The 23,963-nt window shown below is 39.7% G+C and overlaps 3 long non-coding RNA genes across 3 annotated transcripts in view; all 3 read left to right on the plus strand.

Annotated features, from left to right (window-relative positions):
- LOC146499974 (uncharacterized) overlaps positions 1–4,385 on the plus strand; it is a 52,066-nt gene extending 47,681 nt beyond the window's left edge. The window contains exon 2 of the long non-coding RNA XR_014869993.1: positions 3,702–4,385. This is a non-coding gene — a long non-coding RNA (uncharacterized LOC146499974). The remainder of the gene's footprint in view (positions 1–3,701) is intronic.
- Positions 1–23,963, plus strand: part of LOC146499972 (uncharacterized) — a 233,805-nt gene that overhangs the window by 186,453 nt on the left and 23,389 nt on the right. The gene's annotated exons all lie outside the window — the stretch shown is intronic.
- LOC146499976 (uncharacterized) lies at positions 9,120–9,684 on the plus strand. Its single transcript, XR_014869740.1, has 2 exons — positions 9,120–9,272; positions 9,550–9,684. It is a non-coding gene; the product is annotated as an uncharacterized LOC146499976 (long non-coding RNA).

Below are 23,963 nucleotides of genomic sequence, written 5' to 3' on the forward strand. Positions count from 1 at the left end.
CCGTTTAAGCACCGGCACCATTTCAAAAGTACCGGTTTGGTACTGGTATCAGATAAAACCTAAACGATACTCCCTAGTGAAGGGGAATCCAAACTCCAGGGAATCACGGGGAAGCTCTCTCACACTCGCTCACGTCTTCTTGCCCAAACTCACACACGTTCACACGACTGGGGGGTCATAGGTACGGGGAGGAAAGTCTGTCGCAGAAGAGAGGGAAGTCACACACGAATCACAGGTTCACAAGAGCTGGGAGAAACACTAATGTCTTTAGTACAATCATCCAGCGACGAGAGGATCTGTGTTCCAGCCTCAAATAGTGCTCCAGGTGATGAGCGCTGATTGTTGACAGGTGTGTGGGCCAAGGGCGGAGCCCACAGTGAGCTCCGCCCAGACAGAGACAGAGCCGGGCAGGCACATGCAGCCTTGACAGAAAGACTACAGCTGAGCAGAAATCACGTGCACGTGTGTTTTCTAGTGTCTGCATTCGGTTGTTTTTTCTGCTTTTTCTAATAATGGTTGTTTTTGTGATTCAGTGGCGTCACTAAACATGCAGAGCTGCTCCTAAAACTGCACCACAGACCGTGGAGTAAACATGTGAATATATACAAGTATTAATTTTCTGTTCCAAAGAAAGTCGCTTTATGTTCCTCCTTCTATTTTAACTGCACTCACGAGCTCAGTGACTCAGTCTTTGAAACTGCACCTGAATCCAGAGTATTGGCTTGAAATGTCATTGACACCTGAGCCTTTGCTGGAGAATGCAGCTCGCTAAGAGCGTCCTTATCTTTGTTCCCAAACCTCCCTCACAAGCTACAGCAGCCCCTGTTGACTTAATGTTATCCTCCCAGGACACACAGGTCTCTAAGCTCTCGCGGTTTGGAGGAAACAAGATAAAAAATGCAGCATGAGAATCAACAATGAAGAACTTCTCTGGCTCTGTGCAGAGACCTATTGGTTTCCTACTGTTACTGCTCGCTTTAACTGCATTCTCATTGGTAAATGTGATTCATGTGCTACGATATTATAAAAATACCAGGAGCTACACACTTACAGACATGAAATAATTAAAATGCTCCCATTTTGTTTATGTGTTGTTCTTAATCTCAACAGTGGTGCTGAACGCCTGCCCATAAACGATGGACACACCCACAGAGATGATCACTTGGATTTTGGCTGCCGCCGCATCAGGTCTTGAAGCCAAGACTAACTTGGAGTGGAGGCTGGAAAACGACGTTATTGACTAACAACGGCAAGCTTGGTTAGCGAGCTGCAGCCATAAACTGCTAATGGCAGGTCACCAAATCAAACTAAAACCCTTTGTCACATATTAAGTCAGTTTAAAGAGTTTGAGGGAGCAGCAGCAGGTTCAGTGACACGTAGCAGATATCTGCTGCTTTAGTACAGCTTTACATGACAATCAATGTCTGTAAATCCAACAAGTATGAAAGTGGATGACATGAAAAATAAACTCCTCTCCACTGCTACGAAGGACAAACACTGCCTACACCTGTTAATGCTGTCTCGCTTTTAGAGGCAGGCTGAAGTGCTCCTTAGAGGAACAGCAGCTGTTGTCACGTCCATGTTATCCTCATTTTCAGCTCAAAATTTATTAGTTACTATGTAATTATTTAAAGCTTCACGACTGAAACCGTTTCCTTTTGTTTTTTGATTTCAGTTACAGCAAGAGACTTAACTGAGTCTAACGCAGTGGGCTGTGGGGACTTCTAGATTTGACACTGGAAGCACTGGTTTCTGTCCCGATGGAAGGCCTCTGATGTGCTCAGAGACTTTGATTCTGTTCGTTTGTTGCCCTTTGTTGGTATGGATGCATGTTTTTCTAGTTTAACCCTTTGAGACCTACCATAGAACCAAGTCCGCCAGAGCTTATATTATATGTTTACATGCTGTGGAGCCATTTTTGGGAGCATTTCAAGTTGATATACATCAATACAACCATTATAGCCTAAATTTTAATAATATGTCTGCATTAAGTGCATAGTAATTACATAAATTGCAAAAAAGTGCAATAAACTACAAAAAAATGTAAAATTGTTTTTGTTTTTTTAACATATATTTCTAGTTAGAGAAATCTAAGAGGCTTATCCCTCAAAACTGTAAATACAAAAAAGTTGCACAAAATAGTTTCCCACCACAGGAAATTTATTTTGAGTGTCTTCATAGTTTTATTTTTGAAATACACCAATTTTTATACACTGCAGGAAAAACGAAAATAAATATTATGATGCAAATTTGCAAAAAAGCAGCATCTGCATCAAAATAAACTATTTCCAGCAGTGCAATATGAGTCCTAAGCATCCCAGAAACCACACAGAAAGTCATAAAGTCAAACATAACTTTTAAAAACACCAGTATAGGCTCATGAGGCCCTGATGGTAAAAAACTACATTTCCGAGAAAATGACGTCACTTCCTGTTTCGGGCAGGTCATGGCGGACATGCGATAGTTCGTGCTGATGGATGTAGGAAGTGTTATGAACAGCTGATCGGATCGGCAAAGCGTGTTTCTGGAATATTGTTTTTGTTGCTGCAAGTGCTTTTTATGCAGTTTTTGCAAAGCTATATGTGGAAGGAAACTGTGACCGAGGACAAGCTGATGGCATAAGATGTAAGTACAACTCCTCCGGTTTCATATGCAAAAAAAATTATTGCGCTAGCTCACGTGGTTGCAGAGCTACCAGGATTTAAAAATAGTTACGCAAAACAGAGCGTGCTGCTCTGACCGGTTTTAAAGGGTTAAAGAAAGGAAATACAAGTTGAATATCTCTTTGCTGCTGCTCATATTTAACCTTGCTGGTAAGGTATGGTTCAAAGTACACATGAGGTTTAGAAATAATTCCCCCTCATCGGTGCTGTTGCTGCACATAAAAGTCCACAGAGAAAAAGTAATGACAGAAAAATGAGGATAATATGGCCTCCAGGTCAAATCAGTTTTTAGCTATTAAAATATGAAACCAGGACGTTCTCCTTCACTACATCCACGTGTCTTCTTTGTGGTATTCCTATTTTCCTCCTGGCTGGAAGTTCCACATTCAGCATCCTTTGTCCAGTATTCCTCTGGACACGTCCAAACTATCTGAGCCTCGTCTCTCTAAAGTCCGCAGACCTCTCAACCCGAGCGCTCCCTCTCTTCATTTTGGGTCACCCCTAATGAAAACTAGCAGGTGTCCCTACTATGTTGAAAACCTTCCCTTTTCACTCTTGTAAAAATCACCCCTCACACCCGTCTCCACCCACTCCACTCTTGCTGCACTCCTTTCTTCATCTCTCTTGTGTCCATTGCTTTGGGTGTGTCCTCTGTCTCGGTCGTTGTGTCCTTGGGCAAGACGCTTCACCCGTTGCCTACTGGTGGTGGTCAGAGGGCCCGGTGGCGCCAGTGTCCGGCAGCCTCGCCTCTGTCAGTGCCCCAGGTAGGGCTGGGTATCGTCACTGATTTCTAGAATCGATTCAATTCCGATTCACAAGGTCATGAATCGATTCGATCCACGATTCGATTTAATTGATTCGATTTGAATCTGGGAAATTTTGACAGTCAGAAATATTATAATTCAGATCAGTACATTTACATATTTTTGTATCTATAAAAAGGAAGCTGACACACGCAAGACTTTATCAAAGGTGTGAGCATCACAGCAGAGGCCTTTGTGTCAAAGTAGCTGAGGATAAAACACAGAAAACATGAAGGTGATTTTCCTGTTCTGGATTTTATAAAAATATTCTGCAGTCGATCAAAAACGAAAGAAAACCATTAATCAACACATGAACATTACCTCTGAAGTTACAGCGGTTTTATTAGAGACACGGCTGAGCGTTTTGCATTTTGCATAATTTTAAAAAGTTTAAATTTGTTCGGTATTGAACGGCAGAAATTAGGTTTTCTTTTCGGAAGAATGTAAAAGGGAAAACAAACAGCGGCCGACAGCCTGTAAACAAAGGTAGACTTGTGCGTAACAAGCAAGCGAATAATGCAGAAAACAGATGTTTAGACAGGAAACTGTTCTTGAAGAGAGAGAGAGAGAGAGCTGTGCATCGAGGTCGAAGCAAAACAGTAAAAGTCAGAGTGAGTTCATGATGATGTTTATGTGAAGCGTAGTAGGCGATATTGTTTGGAGAGACATCAAACTAACAGCCTTAGAATCAGCGCAAAAAGGGCGTGGAAACATCGCCGAAACATCAGAATCAGCGAGCTGTCGGCTTTCAGCCCCGACTGTGAGAAAGTCACATCTCACTGATTCTGATCCGCGGGTCGCGCTGTGTTTACGTCTTTGTGCAGAATCCGTGTTCCTGCTCTCATTTACTGTCTTAGCTGTTTGGTGGTTGTTGAAATTTTGTGAGATTTCACCAGAGATTCTGGCATTTCGGGCAAAATAAATTTATATTAAAAAATCGATTCAGGATTTTAATGAATCGATTTTACGTTATCCAAGCCAGAATCGATTTTAATCGATAAATCGATTATAAAAACCCACCCCTAGCCCCAGGGTGGCTGTGGCTACAATGTAGCTGCCATCACCAGTGTGTGAATGTGTGTGTGGATGGATGTGTAAAGCGCTTTGGGGTCCTTAGGACCAAGTAAAGCACTATACAAATACAGACCATTTACATCTACCTCCCTTTACTAAAGCACATCGGCAGCTCTCTCCTGTTGCCACTCATAGTTCGTTCACACTCGTGCCTTCCCCTCTCTCCTGGTGCCTTCTTCTTCTTCTTCTATTGTCTTTGGCTGACAGATACACAGTTCTACTAACACCCTGTTGGCCACCATGGAAATGGTCATTATTAACCAAGGCCCTGAACAATCTGGTGTGAAAATCTCATTCTTGATGACCTGCCAGAGCATTGGGCTGCACGCCCTCCCTGCCAACCAGTATAGCTGCTGATAAAAGAGATCCCAACACATGACACCGGCTGCATTTTAGGACTAACAGGGGGGAGATTAACATGACACAAGGCTGTGCAGGATGAACGCCAGCCTTGGCCACATGGCTCAACTTTCCATGCCAATGGGCTGATTGTGCAGCAGTTTTAAGTTTCCCGTATTCATTAAACCCATCAAGGTGAAAATGTCAGACACTGTTTCTGTGTAGACCGGGCGCCCTTAATTGGTCTCCACAGGAATCAGAGAGTTTTCGGTGTCTGGGGAAGAGGGACTGGCACTTGGAGCTGGGCTGATGACAGCGATGATGATCATAACAATATTAATAAGACAATAAATGGACAGGTAGTGTTGCTCTGCCACTCATGTGTGAATTAGACAAAAGAAACCCACAGCCCGTTCCCACTCAGACTGCCCTCTGTGTCGAGCTCTGACAGCCACTACACACAAGTTCAGTCCCCGAGATAATAAAAGGTGTCTGACTCCGTGGACTCTCCTCTCAGCCACAACACTGATGGGCTCCTACACAATGTGAGCTGACAGAAACATGAGGCAGGCTGGTGAGAGGAGAGGAGGGTGAGTAATGTCACCTGCCTGGAGACTTTTGGCTCCCTGCAGAACATGCCTCGGTGTGCAGGTGAAAAACAACACGCTTCTTTTTACACACCACAGTCTTGACAAACAGACGCATACATGAAAACTGAAGGAGCCCCTAACAAGCAGACTGTTAAAGCTTCCAGTCACAGCACTCAGAATCATTTATTCATTTTATTATTATGTGGAAAAAGCAGAAGGGGTCTAATGATAACATGGTAAAGACATTGATGGAAAACATATTTACAGACAAAGGTAGCCAGCAATTCACTTTCTGTTCACTTTCAATTTACTTTCTGTGTAGCGTTTGCATGTCCGCCCTGTGCTTGCGTGGGTTTACTCTTGCTTGACCTCAGCAGAGACTTTCACATTGAAGAAGCAGCTCGAAGAACCCTTAAAGAGCTCCACCTCTGCCCGTGCTTAAGCCAGATACTTGCAGCTATCTATACTGCCAAGGCCTTGTCTTCTTTGGAAGTGATGCAGTGAAAGCTAAATTTGCTGGAAAGTGTTCAAAAAAGGGCCCTCAGGATGATCACCAGAAGCAGCGCCGCACTACTGCAACTCCTGTCTCTTCAAAGGAGGGAACAGGCAGCTATTCAGCTGCTCAAAGACATGATACACACATAACATCCACTTCGTGTCTTGCTCTCACAGTCAAGAGCAGATAATATAAAAAGACAAAGATATCACACACACACACAGAGTAGAACAAACAGGCTGAGAGCAGCAACCCTGCCTACAGCAATCCATCAGATGGTGCAACACAGAGTAGAAACACACAACAAATGGATAGAGATGGATAGATGTCTGTATGTGCGTGTTGTCTCTTCATGAGTAAGTGCATGGATGCACAGGGTACACCGTAAAATTCACTGAGTAAATTTTACTCGAATTGAAAAAAATTTACTCTAAAAACGACAGTATTTGGTCCCAGTCAGAGTAAAGTTTACTCTTACAGTAGAGTTAAACTTTCAGAGTTAAATTTACTCTATTCAGTGCAAATATTTTAATACACATGATGATAATTTACTTAGTTTACTATAAAATAAAAACAACTCCACCCTAATTTTACTCTGAATAGAACAGAATTTTACTCTACATAGTATTTTATTCTAAATAGAGCAGAATTTTACTCTACATAGTATTTTATTCTAAATAGAACAGAATTTTACTCTACATAGTATTTTATTCTAAATAGAACAGAATTTTATTCAGAATTGAATTTAAATTTATTTTAAATAGAACTACATTTTCACTCCAAATAGAATTAAAATTTTACATGCAACTAAATTTTACGCTACATAGTATTTTATTCTAAATAGAGCAGAATTTTACTCTACATAGTATTTTATTCTAAATAGAACAGAATTTTACTCTACATAGTATTTTATTCTAAGTAGAGCAGAATTGTACTCTACATAGTATTTTATTCTAAATAGAGCAGAATTTTACTCTACATAGTATTTTATTCTAAGTAGAGCAGAATTGTACTCTACATAGTATTTTATTCTAAATAGAACAGAATTTTATTCAGAATTGAATTTAAATTTATTTTAAATAGAACTACATTTTCACTCCAAATAGAATTAAAATATTACATGCAACTAAATTTTACTCTACATAGTATTTTATTCTAAATAGAACAGAATTTTACTCTACATAGTATTTTATTCTAAATAGAACAGAATTTTACTCTACATAGTATTTTATTCTAAATAGAACAGAATTTTACTCTACATAGTATTTTATTCTAAATAGAACAGAATTTTATTCAGAATTGAATTTAAATTTATTTTAAATAGAACTACATTTTCACTCCAAATAGAATTAAAATTTTACATGCAACTAAATTTTACTCTAAATACAATTAAAAGAAGAAAAATATGTGACTTTATTTCACCCTCTAGGTATTATCATTCACTGCAAGGTACAATAAATAAATCAGAAATTATTTTTATTTTAACTGCCACCTTTATTGTTCACAGGAAACAATATAAAAATTGGAATCACTATCACTGTATGACACCTGTAAATCAAATGCTTTACAACAGAAAAGCTCTTCAACACAAATTACATGAGGTCCGTCTCTTGTACACAAAACTTGAAAAGCATTAAAATGCTCATTCAGACTGTTTGCAGTGCAAAGGTAATCAACAACAACCTCTTCACAACAACATGGCAGATCTTGTGAAAAACTGGCATTTCACGAGTTTTAAACAACTAAATCTGAACGGTAAATATTTCCATGGTGTTTTGCCCATCTAACATTTAACATCTAGGTGTTGACTGGTAGCTGAAGAGTCTCTGCTATCTTACAGCCCCAGTCCAATGCATTTAAAGAAAGCATTTTACCTGGTCCAGAGGTCAGACTCCTAGGGTCCAACGCCTGCCAAATGAAAGCAATATGACTTTGATGTGTTATTGCCAATGTTTTAGTTACATTTTTGAAACTTTTCAATTCGATTCAATTCAATTTTATTTATATAGCGCCAAATCACAACAAAAGTCGCCTCAAGGCGCTTCATAGATACAGAGAAAAACCCAACAATCATATGACCCCCTAAGAGCAGCACTTTGGCGACAGTGGGAAGGAAAAACTCCCTTTTAACAGGAAGAAACCTCCAGCAGAACCAGGCTCAGGGAGGGGCGGGGCCATCTGCTGTGATTGGTTGGGGTGAGAGAAGGAAGACAGGATAAAGACATGCTGTGGAAGAGAGACAGAGGTTAATAACAGATATGATTCAATACAGAGAGGTCTGTTAATACATAGTGAGTGAGAAAGGTGACTGGAAAGGAAAAACTCAATGCATCATGGGAATCCCCCGGCAGCCTACATCTATTGCAGCATAACTAAGGGAGGATTCAGGGTAAATTCAATTCAATTGTTTCTTAAAGAAGTTGTGGTTGGATCACTTTGAAATGCTTTATCAAGGAATTAGCATTTGTCTGGGACCTCTTGCAAATGAAACAAAACATTCCAGCTCAACACCCTTGGTAGAAAAAAAAAAATTCAACGCAGCATCCGAGCCCTCAACTCTGCAACCCTAGGATTCACTTTGGTTGTATCAACATCTATCTCGTAAATGGTGGTCTGCAGGAAGTTGTACATATTGACCAGATCGTGGTCATATGACGTACCAAAGACAAAGTGAGCTTTGAAAAGCTCATCAAAACAAGCAAGAGAGCCTGGTGACTTACAAGGTCCTGCATGTTTGTCTATCACAATGAAGTACTTGTGAATCACACTCCTCTGAGTGCCCACTGCAAGAAGGTATGGTTGAAGGCTCTCCGTGATGCCATCGACATGCCCCTGGATGCTAGTTCCCGTCTGTGACACAAAGACAGATAAACAACATGATAAGACTTCGGTTAAAAGACAAGAGGCTGACAGAATTAAGGACAGATACAAAACAGACAAAACTAGTTCAATTTTAACTGCTAGCTTGTCAAGAGTATAATCTGTATATCTATATATATATATACAGATATAATCTATATAAATATGTTATTTACCATGACAGTTAATTTGCTGAAATTGTAGCATTTCTATTTACAATGAACTTAAAGTTTGGAACTGACTTGTTGTTTGTGTACTTTACTCAAGTGATAAAAGAAATGTGTGATGTTGCACTTACCTCTTCTTAATTATTATTTTAAGTGTGAATTTTATCTTTTTTTTTTATTATTTTATATTTTATTTTGAAAACCCAGAAACCGGATCTCACTCTAACGTTTAGAAGCTGCTAAAGCTTCCGCTCCTCACAGCGCGCGCTTGCACTGTGAGGGTAAGTTCTGTAATGAGAGGCTCTGGCATTTTTATGGTTTCTGGTGTGAATGTTGTTACATAAGTTGTACATGTTGATGTATATAGGTTCATATTGATGTTAGAAAGTTTCTGTGTAACCGAAACAAAGGCTGGTTGCTGTTAAACAGTGTTTCTGCCGTATTTATGCTCTTTGGCAGTAAGTTTTTGTCAGGCCCCTAGTGGTTGCTGCGCATAGCAGGAAATGTGTTTGATTTACTGTTTTCCTGTGCTTTTTGTGATGTTGTTTTACATTGTAGGAGCTACAATTGCTGGTACCATCAGAAGACACCTGTTGAGTGTGTTTTATGTCTTCTGCAGGAATAAATCGTGAAAAGCCAACCTTTCTGAGCGTCTGTGATTTTTGAAGAGCTGGAAGCGTTACATAAATATAATTAGTTATGTTTCCTTTACTGTAACTTTACCCTGACGAACTTGACAAGATGCTCACAGGCTTGTCTGCCTGAGAGCTTTCCTGGTCTCTGGCCATGAGGTGATGGTGGTAACAGGTGTACAAGGATCAGAATGGATGACAAACGACCAAAACACGTTATCTGCAACTGTGTTAACACTTACATTATAAAGTTTTGAAAAAAAAAGTGACAGCAGGTGACGGTGTTGCACTTTCAAATGCTCCAATTAAAACATAACAATATAATCCATCTATTTTATCTCACCGTTTTCCACTTCTATTGTGCATTCAGCATTTTGCACAAGGTACTGAAGGTCATCTGACTGCGTGAGACCACGGCTTTGTTCGAGGACTTTCTACTTGTAGACAGTGGGCCACTTCTCCAGGAACTTCGCAGAGGTGGCTTCATCGAACAACAAAGTAAAATCTTGCTCAATCTGCAGAAGAGATGAAATTAAGTTTTTGAAACTCCTTACATCAAACAACTTTATGCTCACTTTTTTCCTCACATGCACCTCAACTTATAAATGTAACAGTGAGGGAAGTTGAAGGTAAGATAATCCTCCTATATCCAGGAATGTTGGGAAGTCCAAAAAGATATCAGATGACTTCACTGGATCATGAATCATCTTTTGGCGATAGTTGTAGGTCTGCTTCATCTTCATCATAACAATTCCTTCATCAGCTGTATGTTTCATCAGTGCAACAGCCTCAGAACACAAGCTGTCTGTCATTAGGCATCTTCTCTGAAACAGTCTCTATCAGATGTTGGGCCCCTAACAGTGGGTATGAATATGACAAAAATGTGACACCGTGTCCTTGAGGCTTGAGAACTCAGCTAGAATTTTCATGCATGCAGTTTAGTCTCCAGATGAGTGAGACTTGAATTATAACTACTAACAATATCACATACCCATTTGTGTTTTTGACATTCTGGGAGTCTTGTTTTGTCCATTAGAAGCTTCCTTTCAATCTCCAAGCTAGATACCCACTCCCATCTTCTGCATTGTAAAAATGCTCCTAAAATTAAAAGAAATATTTGAATTAACATGTTAAAATATATTTACACTTTCAATCTTGCAGCAATTGAGCTCCCTTGCTCGGGACTGGAGTGCTGAGCTCTAAAGGGATTTAAATAATGAGAGTTAAGAAAAGGCAGCACAGATGAAAGTCCTGCGAAAAGAAAAACATCTTCAGCTTTACTCAATCCAGAGCCAAACTGTTAAGAAAATTCTACATATATTTCATGCCTGAAAAATGTCTTACATTCACGAGTGAAGAGTAAATTGTTTGAACTTGTTCTTTTTTTGTACTTATATAGCCCAACCTGCTCCTAGGATCAGCCAGGTATGGGAACAACGTGATGATACCCTTTGCATAGTTCTCTAAGAAAATAAATGAATGAATAAATGATAAATGAATAAATGATAAATGAATTTATCATATATATACTTATGAAATAACTATGTCAGCATACCCATGTTCACTTGTCATATGTGCAACTAATATCTTGACCATGTCACGCCGTCTGCTATTCGTTAGGCTTTTTGTCCGGGCATACTCATTGATGACCCTCTCTCCTCCCGGTTTGTTCTTTAGAACATCTTCAACCATCTAAGTAACAGTAAAATAGAGCAATATGATAATATTAGGGGTGCACCGATACTCGTATCGATATTGAACCGTTCGATACAGTGCTTTCGGTTCGGTACGCATATGTATCGAACAATACAACATTTTTAATTTATTTTATCAACTTTTCTTCTGACGGTGCTGTCTGTGTTGAGAGCTCAGTGGATCTGCGCTCGACAGTGCAGCCTAGGCGGAGTAGTCGAACGCAGATCCACTGAGCGCAGGGCAAGCTAGCGAGACAGAAGCTAAGCTCGTTGCAACATGGCAAATTGAACCTCCCCCACCCTCATTCAGATCTGGCCTTTGGAACTATTTTGGTCTTCATGTGACGTATGACCCTGAAGGTAAGCGCGTCATGGACTAAAGTAAAACAGTATGTTGGATGTGCCACGCAATGCTCAACTACATGGGTGGGAACTAGTGTGTTAGCGCAGTTAGCTCGTTAGCGTGTTGGCCGTCCAGCCCCACACACGGGGCGATCCGCGGTAGCTCGTTAATGGAGATTTGCCGTGTTGTGGCGTAGTTACGTAACTGCTCACACCCTCTCCACACAGCAAATCCAGCATGTCCAAATTAACACTGTCAGATTTCAACACTATTAAAGTGTCTATATGGGTCCACACCAGAGAGTGTTAATTTAACTCTTTTTGGAGAGTTGGCACGTTAATTCTGATTTAGTGTTAAACACCAAATCTGTCTGGAGTTGATAATTTAACACTTACTAATGCTAGCTAGGTGTTAAGAGTTTATATATTAACTCACACATACACACAGGCACAGAGTTTGCAGCACACCGTCGGGGTTTTATGATGGGGTCGCTTCTACAAAACCGTGTTTCACAGACAAAGCACTGAAGATCTGCAGAGGGACACCGGCCTTGCACGTCTTCCCTTCTAGAAGATGCTTAAATGAAGATGTATAAAGATGAATAAAGGCTTTTGTAAAAATGACTACTGAGTCCGGTGCCGTCTCTGGATGCCCGAGGAATAGAAAGAACCGGGGTGAAACTGATTTTGCAACAACTGTGAGTCACTTTGTTTCAAACGAGGACGTCTTAGAAAAGGCTGATGTAGAGGCAAACGGTTTACAAATCGCCTTCGCCTGATGGGTCATGTTTGCTGCCTGGATGACCAAAGGCCATATGGGAAGTTACTACAAAGACACCCTCAAGAGTGTTCTTAGGTAAAGAGAGGCTATCGTAGACTGAAGCTGTGTAGTTAATGAGATTAGCAAGTGTGGAGGGTTCTGGCTACACACAGGGTTTCAGGAAAAACACATGAATCCACAGTTCCTTCTCTCCTCACACTCACATCTCTCACCAGACACAAGTTCCTCACCAGTCCTCCAGACAGTCTGCACAGAAGACAACAGGGTAACCAACATCTGCAGGGAAAGGCAAACCACCACCTTGTGTAGTCGCAGCAGATGAGATGATCAGGAACAGGTAAGATTATTGCTTCCAGCAGCGTGGGAACTTAAAATATGTCCCCTGAAACACAACAAACACAGACAGAGGAGAGCAAAAAGGGAGAGAGCGGTGAAAGTGGTGAGCCAGCACAGCGAGACTGAGGAACCACGACAGTCCCAAAGAGACTCTCCTGAACTCAGACCTGGTGACTGATGAAGTCGGTGATCGTACCCAGTTTGACAGCATCAGACAACCTTTGCTTTGACACAGGGGCGATTTTAGCCCATTTTTGGGGGTGCTTCAGCACTTAATTTTGACAATATTTGCTGTTTGTGTGACACACTACTAAAAATATAAAAAGCATACAGTACTTGGTTGAGACGTAACATTTTAACAGCAAAAGTATAAAAAGTATAAATACCCCCCCCCTCAAAATGGTTTGTTCCAGCTCACCTCTCCCCTACTCTGGCTCGAGCACCCTTGCTGCCAGAGCGATGGTGGCTGAGACACAGCGGAGCAGAGGTGAGCTGGAACAAACCATGTGTCTGGCTTAAAACAGGACATATTAGCTGCATTTAACCTTCAATTACTCTTTATATAGTTAGGTAGGAGTCAGACCATGTTTCTTTTTAGCTGAACAACATTACACCAGGTAACCTGCAGTGTTGAAAACGTGTTTTGCGATAATGTTAGCTACTCTACAATCTGTCCTACTCTGTTGCTCCCATTGAAATTTATGCAGCCTATTTAAAATCTAAAACTTAAAATTGTCTGTAGCCTACTGTTGTTACCACTGACCTGTTTGAAATGGAATGAAAGAAGCTGCTTATTTTGTCATTTGTGCCAAGATTAAACCCAAGAGCCACATTCAGGTAAAAGTGTAAGAACAAATGATCCGTCAATAAAGGATAATGTTGGATCAATGCTTCAATATTTATATATTTTATTAGATGTACATGTGGTTTGGTTATTTGCCTTTTGGTTGAAAGTACACTGAGAGAGGACTTTTTTATTAGTGCTCTTAATAGTATTTTTTTCATATTAATGTAATTTTTTCATCTAATTGAATCTATTTGTGTATGATTGTCAGTCCAAAGAGGGAGAGAGGAAAGAGGGAACGTGAGGAGAAAGAACAAGGTCAGGAAGAACCAGGTAAGGAAACAGACGGGGAGCAGTGACAGGCAGAAACTGTTAAACTGCTTGAGAGAGTTGATCACCAAGAGTATTTGCCAACTTCAAGGTGAGGCGACAAAGGTTAAAATAAAAGAAATAAATCTGCAGAGCCATAGTAGTATCTGCAGTAAAGATATTTTCATACATTGTACCATAGGCAAAGTTGCCTCCATTTTTATAATTTCTTTCTCAATATTTTGTACATTTGTACATTTCAAGGACTCTATTTTTGGAGTCTATTTTCATATATCTGTATCATATTATACACACACATTAAAAGTGAATCTCTGTCCACAAAAATGCACTCAGTTTACTTCTTACTCACTATGAGCATCATTCATTATTCTCCCCCAGTAAAGTAGCTAAGGTTAGGATATGTTTTTTGATGAATTTAAGAATCTTATGATTTAATAAAGAAATTTGCAGACTTGCATAGAGATGATAAAATTATGATGACATAACGGAGATGAAGATAACAGACGATGAGGACAGGGAGGAACAGGGGTTTAAATGCACCAAGGAGACAGTCAGAGAGAACTTGGGACAACTGGAGACATTTAAGGATGCAGGGACTGACAGACACGGGGAAGAAGTCTCATCGTGACGAGTAAAGTTTATCTTGCCTGGCTGAGCAGCTCTCTGGCTGCTCAGCACCCCCAAAGCTCTGATCCTAGAATCGCCCCTGCTTTGACATGGTACACTATCATGTTTGAAGTAGCCACTACAAAACTGTGAACTGTAACCATGAAGTGATTTCTGCAGTCAAAAACAACACAAACTTTGTTATTTAGATCACGTGTGATTGGTGTTAAAGCAGCCCGCCAAGAACATTTCTGAAAGCGCTGTAACTAAGTTTAAGAATATAATCCAGCCACTGTTATCATCGTCAATGCCCTGTACCAACACAGAGCAGAGCAGCTATCTGAACGCTACCCCAACAGAGGTCGATTATCTTGTTAATAATTTCACCTCCTCACTACGTACGACTCTGGATACTGTAGCTCCAGTGAAAACTAAGGTCTCTAATCAGAAGTACCTGACCCCGTGGTATAATTCTCAAACACGTAGCCTAAAGCAGATGACTCGCTAACTTCAATAATTACTTCCTCCAAACCATCAACGTGTCTTTTAGACCCCATTCCTACAAAACTGCTCAAAGAAGTCCTGCCATTGATTAATTCTTCGATCTTATATATGATCAACCTATCTCTAATAATCGGCTATGTACCACAGGCCTTCAAGGTGGCTGCAGTTAAACCTTTACTCAAAAAGCATCTCTAGACCCAGCAGTCTTAGCTAATTATAGGCCAATCTCCAACCTTCCTTTCATATCAAAAATCCTTGAAAGAGTAGTTGTCAAACAGCTAACAGATCATCTGCAGAGGAATGGTTTATTTGAAGAGTTTCAGTCAGGTTTCAGAGCTCATCACAGCACAGAAACAGCTTTAGTGAAGGTTACAAATGATCTTCTTATGGCCTCTGACAGTGGACTCATCTCTGTGCTTGTCCTTCTTGACCTTAGTGCAGCATTCGATACTGTTGACCATAATATCCTATTAGAGCGATTAGAACATGCTGTAGGTATTACAGGTATTGCACTGCAGTGGTTTGTATCATATCTATCTAATAGACTCCAGTTTGTGCATGTAAATGGAGAGTCCTCTTCACACACTGAGGTTAATTATGGAGTTCCACAGGGTTCAGGTGCTAGGACCAATTCTGTTTACATTATACATGCTTCCCCTAGGCAGCATCATTAGAAGACATAGCATACATTTTCACTGCTATGCAGATGACACCCAGCTCTATCTGTCCATGAAGCCAGATAACACACACCAATTAGTTAAACTGCAGGAATGTCTTAAAGACATAAAGACTTGGATGGCCACTAACTTTCTGCTTCTTAACTCAGATAAAACTGAGGTCATTGTACTCGGCGCTGAAAAGCTTAGAAATATGGTATCTAACCAGATTCTTACTCTGGATGGCATTACCTTGGCCTCCAGTAACACTGTGAGGAACATTGGAGTCATTTTTGACCAGGATATGTTCTTCAACGCACATATTAAACAAATATGTAAGACTGCTTTCTTCCATTTGTGCAACATCTCTAAAATTAGAAATATCCTGTCTCAGAGTGACGCTGAAAAACTAGTTCATGCATTTATTACTTCCAGGCTGGACGACTGTAATTCATTATTATCAGGATGTCCAAAAAACTCACTGAAAAGCCTTCAGTTAGTCCAAAATGCTGCAGCAAGAGTACTGACAGGGACTAGAAAGAGAGAGCATATTTCTCCTGTTTTGGCTTCCCTTCATTGGCTTCCTGTTAAATCCAGAATTGAATTCAAAATCCTGCTCCTCACATACAAGGTCTTAAATAATCAGGCCCCATCTTATCTTAATGACCTTGTAGTACCATATTACCCTATTAGAGCACTTCGCTCTCGCTCTGCAGGCCTACTTGCTGTTCCTAGAGTATTTAAAAGTAGAATGGGAGGCAGAGCCTTCAGTTTTCAGGCCCCTCTTCTGTGGAACCAGCTTCCAGTTTGGATTCAGGAGACAGACACTATCTCTACTTTTAAGATTAGGCTTCAAACTTTCCTTTTTGCTAAAGCATATAGTTAGGGCTGGACCAGGTGACCCTGAATCCTCCCTTAGTTATGCTGCAATAGATGTAGGCTGCTGGGGATTCCCATGATGCATTGAGTTTTTTCCTTTCCAGTCACCTTTCTCGCTCACTATGTGTTAACAGACCTCTCTGTATTGAATCATATCTGTTATTAATCTCTGTCTCTCTTCCACAGCATGTCTTTATCCTGTCTTCCTTCTCTCACACCAACCAATCACAGCAGATGGCCCCGCCCCTCCCTGAGCCTGGTTCTGCTGGAGGTTTCTTCCTGTTAAAAGGGAGTTTTTCCTTCCCACTGTCGCCAAAGTGCTGCTCATAGGGGGTCATATGATTGTTGGGTTTTTCTCTGTATCTATGAAGCGCCTTGAGGCGACTTTTGTTGTGATTTGGCGCTATATAAATAAAATTGAATTGAATTGAAAATTGTCCAAACTTATATATATATAACGGATCGTCAACACAAGGCAGTGTGGGTTGTTGTACTGTGGTACAATACTGTTGATTTTAAAGCCTCAGCAGAAATGCAGATTTCTCAGGCATGACTGTGTTTCTCTGTGTTCAACTGTCATGTTTGATGAGCCTGAGATTATCTGAAGATTTATCTTGAGTTCCTGGGAGAGAAATAAAACTTACTTCACTGTGAAGTAAGGCTGGTACAAAACAAACATGAACCTAGTTAAAAAACATGTCATTACTACAGATGATCAGCAGATGGCTAATGAGCTCTATTAATGTTATGTGTCATTGACGAGTGGGGCGTCGGATTCCCTCTGTTGGAATGAATGTGGAGCTAATGACAGACTGTTGACTGATCCAAGTGTTTTATCTTTTTACAGTGAACATAAAACACTACATGTACAAAGGCTAATGCATGTGGAGCCCTGCTCAAAAACCTAGGTCCATCTTCATCGACTGCCTGTGAAGACTTCAGAAATAAGAGATTTTAAGAAATTTAAGAAATACGTTTTTAGAACATGTTTAGCTCCATCTGTCGTTTGCAGTAAAATAGTTTCCCCTCTACACAGGCTCTCCTCACTGACAAGTCCTTTGTTTTGGTCCTTAAGCACGTTTTGGCTTCCTAAACTGGCCCCTGGTCTCCTCTGAGTGTTGTGGTGATGATGCCAGACAGTAGCATGTTCTGTAAACTCAAACTAGCCCACCAGCAAAGGTTTCAGCAAAGTCACTCAAACCCAACCCCATAACCTGATGTCAACATTAAGTGACCTGTGCTATTGTTTATTAACCCTTTAAGACCTACCATAGAACCAAGTCCACTAGAGCTTATATTATATGTTTACATGCTGTGGAGCCATTTTTGGGAGCATTTCAAGTTGCTATACATCAATACAACCATTATAGCCCAGATTTTAATAATATGTCTGCATTAAGTGCATAGTAATTACATAAATTGCAAAAAAGTGCAATAAACTACAAAAAAATTGAAAATGGTTTTTGTTTTTTAACATATATTTCTAGTTAGAGAAATTTAAGAGGCTTATCCCTCAAAACTGTAAATACAAACAAGTTGCACAAAATAGTTTCCCACCACAGGAAATTTATTTTGAGTGTCTTCATAGTTTTATTTTTGAAATACACCAATTTTTATACACTGCAGGAAAAACAAATATAAATGTTATAATGCAAATTTGCAAAAAAGCAGCATATGCATCAAAATAAACTATTTCCAGCAGTGCAATATGAGTCCTAAGCATCCCAGAAACGACACAGAAAGTCATAAAGTCAAACATAACTTTTAAAAACACCAGTATAGGCTCATGAGGCCCTGATGGTAAAAAACTAAATTTCCGCGAAAATGACGTCACTTCCAGTTTCGGGCAGGTCATGGCGGACATGCGATAGTTCGCGCTGACGTCTATTCCAACGTAGGAAGTGTTACAAACAGCTGATCGGATCGGCAAAGCGTGTTTCTGGAATATTATGTTTTTGTTGCTGCAAGTGCTTTTTATGCAGTTTTTGCAAAGATATATGTGGAAGGAAACTGTGACCGAGGACAAGCTGATGGCATAAGATGTAAGTACAACTCCTCCGGTTTCATATGCAAAAAAAATTATTGCGCTAGCTCACGTGGTTGCAGAGCTACCGGGATTTAAAAGTGGTTAGCAAAACAGAGCGTGCTCCGACCGGCTTTAAAGGGTTAGTAACAATAACAACAACAACAACAACAACAACAATAATAATAATAATAATAATAATAATAATAATAATAATAATATAGATGCACTGTAAGCTTAGGAAAAATGAGGACAACATATGACAGATTTTTGTGTAGTTTGTGCTTTAATTAAGAACGGAGGATCTCTTCTCCTCATTTGGATAATAATACGGCGCTGGCTGCTCTCATAAAAACGACTCTTTTAGAAGAACTTGGGCTTTGAGGGGAAAGTCTGCTTTCATCTACTGTAGATGAACATGCAAAAATAGAAATGGAACATGAGGATGGGCCACTGACAAAGCCACGAACAAATAAAAGCATCCAGTGGAGCCTGAGAGGAAACCGAAAGGGAGGAATTGATGTCTGTTTCTGTTTTGAGCACTTCCTATCTGTGACTCACCAGGATCACTGAGAGCGCTGCAGCTCCCACCAGACTTCAAGACTTCTGATCTGCTGGGTATTTTTATTTTTACCCTTTTTTTCCAAGGATAAAAGTAAAAATTATGGTAATTTTATGTGGGAAGGTCACTGCACATCGAATCATTCTCAAATCACTCTTGAAGCACGGTTCATTAGGCTTTTCCTCCCACTCATCCAACCACCCACCCAATACTCACACACAGACACACAGTGAACATACCAGCGAATATTTTTCAGCCAATTTACACAAAAAGGAGGAGAAATAATCTGCTCCGTTTATTATTTTGGATACAAGCCGATACTGAAATTACTCTGATGTAAAAAGGGATGGTTACTGTGGGCAGGGACGGCAAACTGCCTGTTAATCTGTTGCAAGGCTCATTGTTCATTAGCTGCTGAAAGTCATGCTCAATAACTCCTGCTGGATGTTTAAAGGTTCAGGTGGTCTGAACCTGCACCTTCTGTAATGTTCAAATGTTCCTTTGAATGCTTTGTTAAGTTACAGACGGGCATAGTTAACCCTTTAAGACCTACCATAGAACCAAGTCCGCCAGAGCTTATATTATATTTTTACATGCTGTGGAGCCATTTTTGGGAGCATTTCAAGTTGATATACATCAATACAACCATTACAGCCCAGATTTTAATAATATGTCTGCATTAAGTGCATAGTAATTACATAAATTGCAAAAAAGTGCAATAAACTACAAAAAAATGTAAAATCATTTTTGTTTTTTTAACATATATTTCTAGTTAGAGAAATTTAAGAGGCTTATCCCTCAAAACTGTAAATACAAAAAAAGTTGCACAAAATAGTTTCCCACCACAGGAAATTTATTTTGAGTGTCTTCATAGTTTTATTTTTGAAATACACCAATTTTTATACACTGCAGGAAAAACGAAAATAAATATTATAATGCAAATTTGCAAATAAGCAGCATATGCATCAAAATAAACTATTTCCAGCAGTGCAATATGAGTCCTAAGCATCCCAGAAACGACACAGAAAGTCATAAAGTCAAACATAACTTTTAAAAACACCAGTATAGGCTCATGAGGCCCTGATGGTAAAAAACTACATTTCCGCAAAATGACGTCACTTCCGGTTTTGGGCAGGTCATGGTGGACATGCAAAAGTTCGTGCTGATGGACGTAGGAAGTGTTACGAACAGCTGATCGGATCGGCAAAGCGTGTTTCTGGAATATTATGTTTTTGTTGCTGCAAGTGCTTTTTATGCAGTTTTTGCAAAGCTGTATGAGGAAGGAAACTGTGACCGAGGACAAGCTGATGGCATAAGATGTAAGTACAACTCCTCCGGTTTCATATGCAAAACAAATTATTGCGCAAGCTCACGTGGTTGCAGTGCTACCGGGATTTAAAAATAGTTACGCAAAACAGAGCGTGCCCGCTCAGACCGGCTTTAAAGGGTTAATATTCCTCTCCTCACCTGTAACACTGGTTCTCATGTGGCACATTTCTACTTACAGTGAAGTGCTTTCTATCCCACGTTCACACCATCACTCCAGCAAACACGTTGGAAGAGTTCAGCATCCTACCCAAGAACACTTTGCACAGTGGAGCAGCATCAAACCACCAACCTGCTGATTAGTAGATGACCCGCCAACTCTCGAGCCACCGCCACCTGAATTAAGATGAAGCCGTGCAACCTTGACAGACAGGTTTTCTTCCTTTTTCACTCACTTTGAGTGATGCACTCAAGTGCTTTCAAGTTTCAAGATGCTGTTTTCAAGTGTTTTGAATTGAAGCACAATTTAAAGTAAAATGTTACGTTTACAGACTGTTAGTATCAACAACATGGTTATTTTTGGCTGATGAGTTCTCGGGTTTGTGTGGTTCACGAAATTCCAAATAAATTCAAATATGGCACTTTTAAAGTCATTAAACACGCTGTGCAGTCATTCCATCTCTATCCTAATAAGGACACACACATAATCTTTCTTTTAATTATTAATAGTTATCATTATTTTATTTTATTTTTTTTAAACTTCTATTTAAATGTATTTTTTTTCACAAATCATGGTCACAATACATAATGGAAACGTTGCTATTATACACAAAAAACAAAACAAAACAAACAAACAAAAAAGAGCAGGTCATGGCGGACATGCAAAAGTGCGCGCTGACGTCTATTCCAATGTAGGAAGTGTTATGAACAGCTGATCGGATCGGCAAAGTGTGTTTCTGGAATATTATGTTTTTGTTGCTGCAAGCGCTTTTTATGCAGTTTTTGCAAAGCTATATGTGGAAGGAAACTGTGACCGAGGACAAGCTGATGGCATAAGATGTAAGTACAACTCCTCCGGTTTCATATGCAAAAAAAATTATTGCGCTAGCTTACGTGGTTGCAGAGCTACCGGGATTTAAAAATAGTTACGCAAAACAGAGCGTGCCCGCTCTGACCGGTTTTACAGGGTTAACCATTGTATGTATGAAGGAGCCTTATCAGACTGCCTGTGGAATAGAATGAGTCTACGGGCAAGCAATGTAGCAAATGCTATGCCATTTTCCTGAGATTTACTCATTTTGTATTGAGGTAGCATAACTCCAAAAATGCCAATGTGGAAATCAAGAACTAAATTTTGCGCACTGATGTGAGATAATGCTTCGAATATATTTCCCCAGTAATTATCCAGGTTCGGACAAGACCACATCACGTGACCCTCATTTGCTGGATTATGTCCACACCTGGGACAGGCAGGATCGGCTTCTGGGAAAAATTTTGAAAGCCTCTCTTTTGTATAATGAAGACGATGAAGAATTTTAAACTGAATTAAACCATGGCGAATGCAAAGGGAGGAGGTATGTATGTGATTCAAGCAAGATCTCCACTCATCATCAGATCAATCCACCCCAACGTCTTTTCCCCAATTATTTTTAGTTTTTTCCCAAGTAATAGGCCTTAAGCTCTGCATCAGTTTGTATATGACGGAGATTCTCCTTTTGCCAAAAGGATCTATTTCCAAAATAGTATCCACTTGATTTTTAGGATGTAGGTAGGAGAATGAAGGAAACAATGTTTTTGCAAAACTTCGTATTTGCAGATATCTAAACATATGTGAGGTTGGTATATTGTAATCTCTCATCAAAGCGTCAAAGGTGTTAAAAGTTTCTCCTGAAAATAAATTGTAAAAAAATTCAAACCATTATTGTGCCAAATTTGGATGCTTTATCTGAAATGGATGGTAAAAAAGGGTTAAAAGCACCAATGAAAAAATTACTAACCTGTTGCAAACAGAAGTGCCTTCTGAATTGAAGCCATATTCAATAGATGTTCTTACAACTGGATTTGTTATTTTCTGTTTTTGATTTAGAGCTAGGGATAAAGTTAGGAGGGGAAGTGGATTAGACATCAGTTCCATTTTTACCCAAGCTTCACCCTCGCTGCTCTCATAAACATATTTCCAGTGCAATAATTTGGTGATATTAGCCGCCCAGTAGTAAAAGATAAAATTTGGCAATCCTAGCCCACCAGCCTCTTTTGGTACGTCCAAATATGTTTTTTCCATTCTGGGATTTGAATTTTTCCAAATAAATGTTGCTATTAATCTGTGTAAATCTTTGAAAATTGATTTGGTTATGAAAACAGGAATCATAGAGACGTTTTGGTAAGACCGCCATTTTAACTAGATTTATTCTGCCTGCTAATGAGATTGGAAATGTTGCCCATTTTTTAAAATCTTGTGATGTTTGTTCTAACAAAGTGTCAAAATTATGAATCCGAATTATGAATGAAATTATGAATATTTAAACATTTCTTTTTCTAACTTAAAGGGGAAGGCAGAGAAGTCTTAGTTTTTTCCCAAGTAATAGGCCTTAGTAGTAGTTTTTTTATTTATTTTATTATTATTATTATTATTATGGTCCAGCAGAGGTAGCACATTCACTGGCTGTTGGCCCTACTGCCTCCACAGAGCTCTGTTTCCAGAATATGAGGTTCAAGCAGTCTGACCATCAGCCAGCTGTGCTAAACGTGAAGTTCTACTGATTGCTGAAGTGAAACTTCTGAGTTCTGGTTGAATCTTGACAAATTTTGGAAATGAACTTTTGGCAAACACTTAAATCATCCGCTTCCAACAACACATCTGAGGTGGCGGAAAATCCCTACAGTTCCCATCTACATGGGTGGCTACATCTGTGGGGCCATGAACCCGATTAACAAATCTAAAATCCAGAGTGCACTTCACAGATCACAGAAGAATAAAATGCAACGAGCTACTCACCATGGCTTCTGTTCTCACGTTCTGGCTGCTTGACACTAAGAATAACACGCGTGTTTGCTTCTCTCGTGTGAAATCAGAGACATGTATGTTGGTTTATCATGTTAATATCACTGTATATAGTGAGATGGCAAAAACAGCAAACAAATGAAAAATGAATATATATATTTATCTACGTATTCATTGTGTAAGACAAAAATAATCAGTATCCAGTCCATGTTTATTTATAGAGCACACGAAAAACCCAAAACAACACATTAAAAGTCACAAAACCACATATTAATCAAAGGGGAAAAATAAATAACAATAATAAATAAATAAAAGTATAAATAAGAGAACAAAGTGTACTATAAATAAAACAGTTTCAGCTCTCGTGTGTGATGTGTGGGTGTGTCTTATCCAGGAGCTGAGCTGCCACCCATTTCTCCGGAGGTGCCAGCTCCCAGCTGACGTTCCTCAGTGATCAGCCACCAGCAGTACGTTACTGAAGCGCTGCTCAGTCAGTAAGTAGGTCAGTCCCGGGTGGTGGATTCTGTGTGTGTTAACTGGGATTTGTGTTTTCTTTGGGCTGCTTGTGAGGAGCTG

Source organism: Neolamprologus multifasciatus, chromosome 16, assembly GCF_963576455.1.
Source record: "Neolamprologus multifasciatus chromosome 16, fNeoMul1.2, whole genome shotgun sequence".
In the NCBI taxonomy this organism is placed as follows: Eukaryota; Metazoa; Chordata; class Actinopteri; order Cichliformes; family Cichlidae; genus Neolamprologus; species Neolamprologus multifasciatus.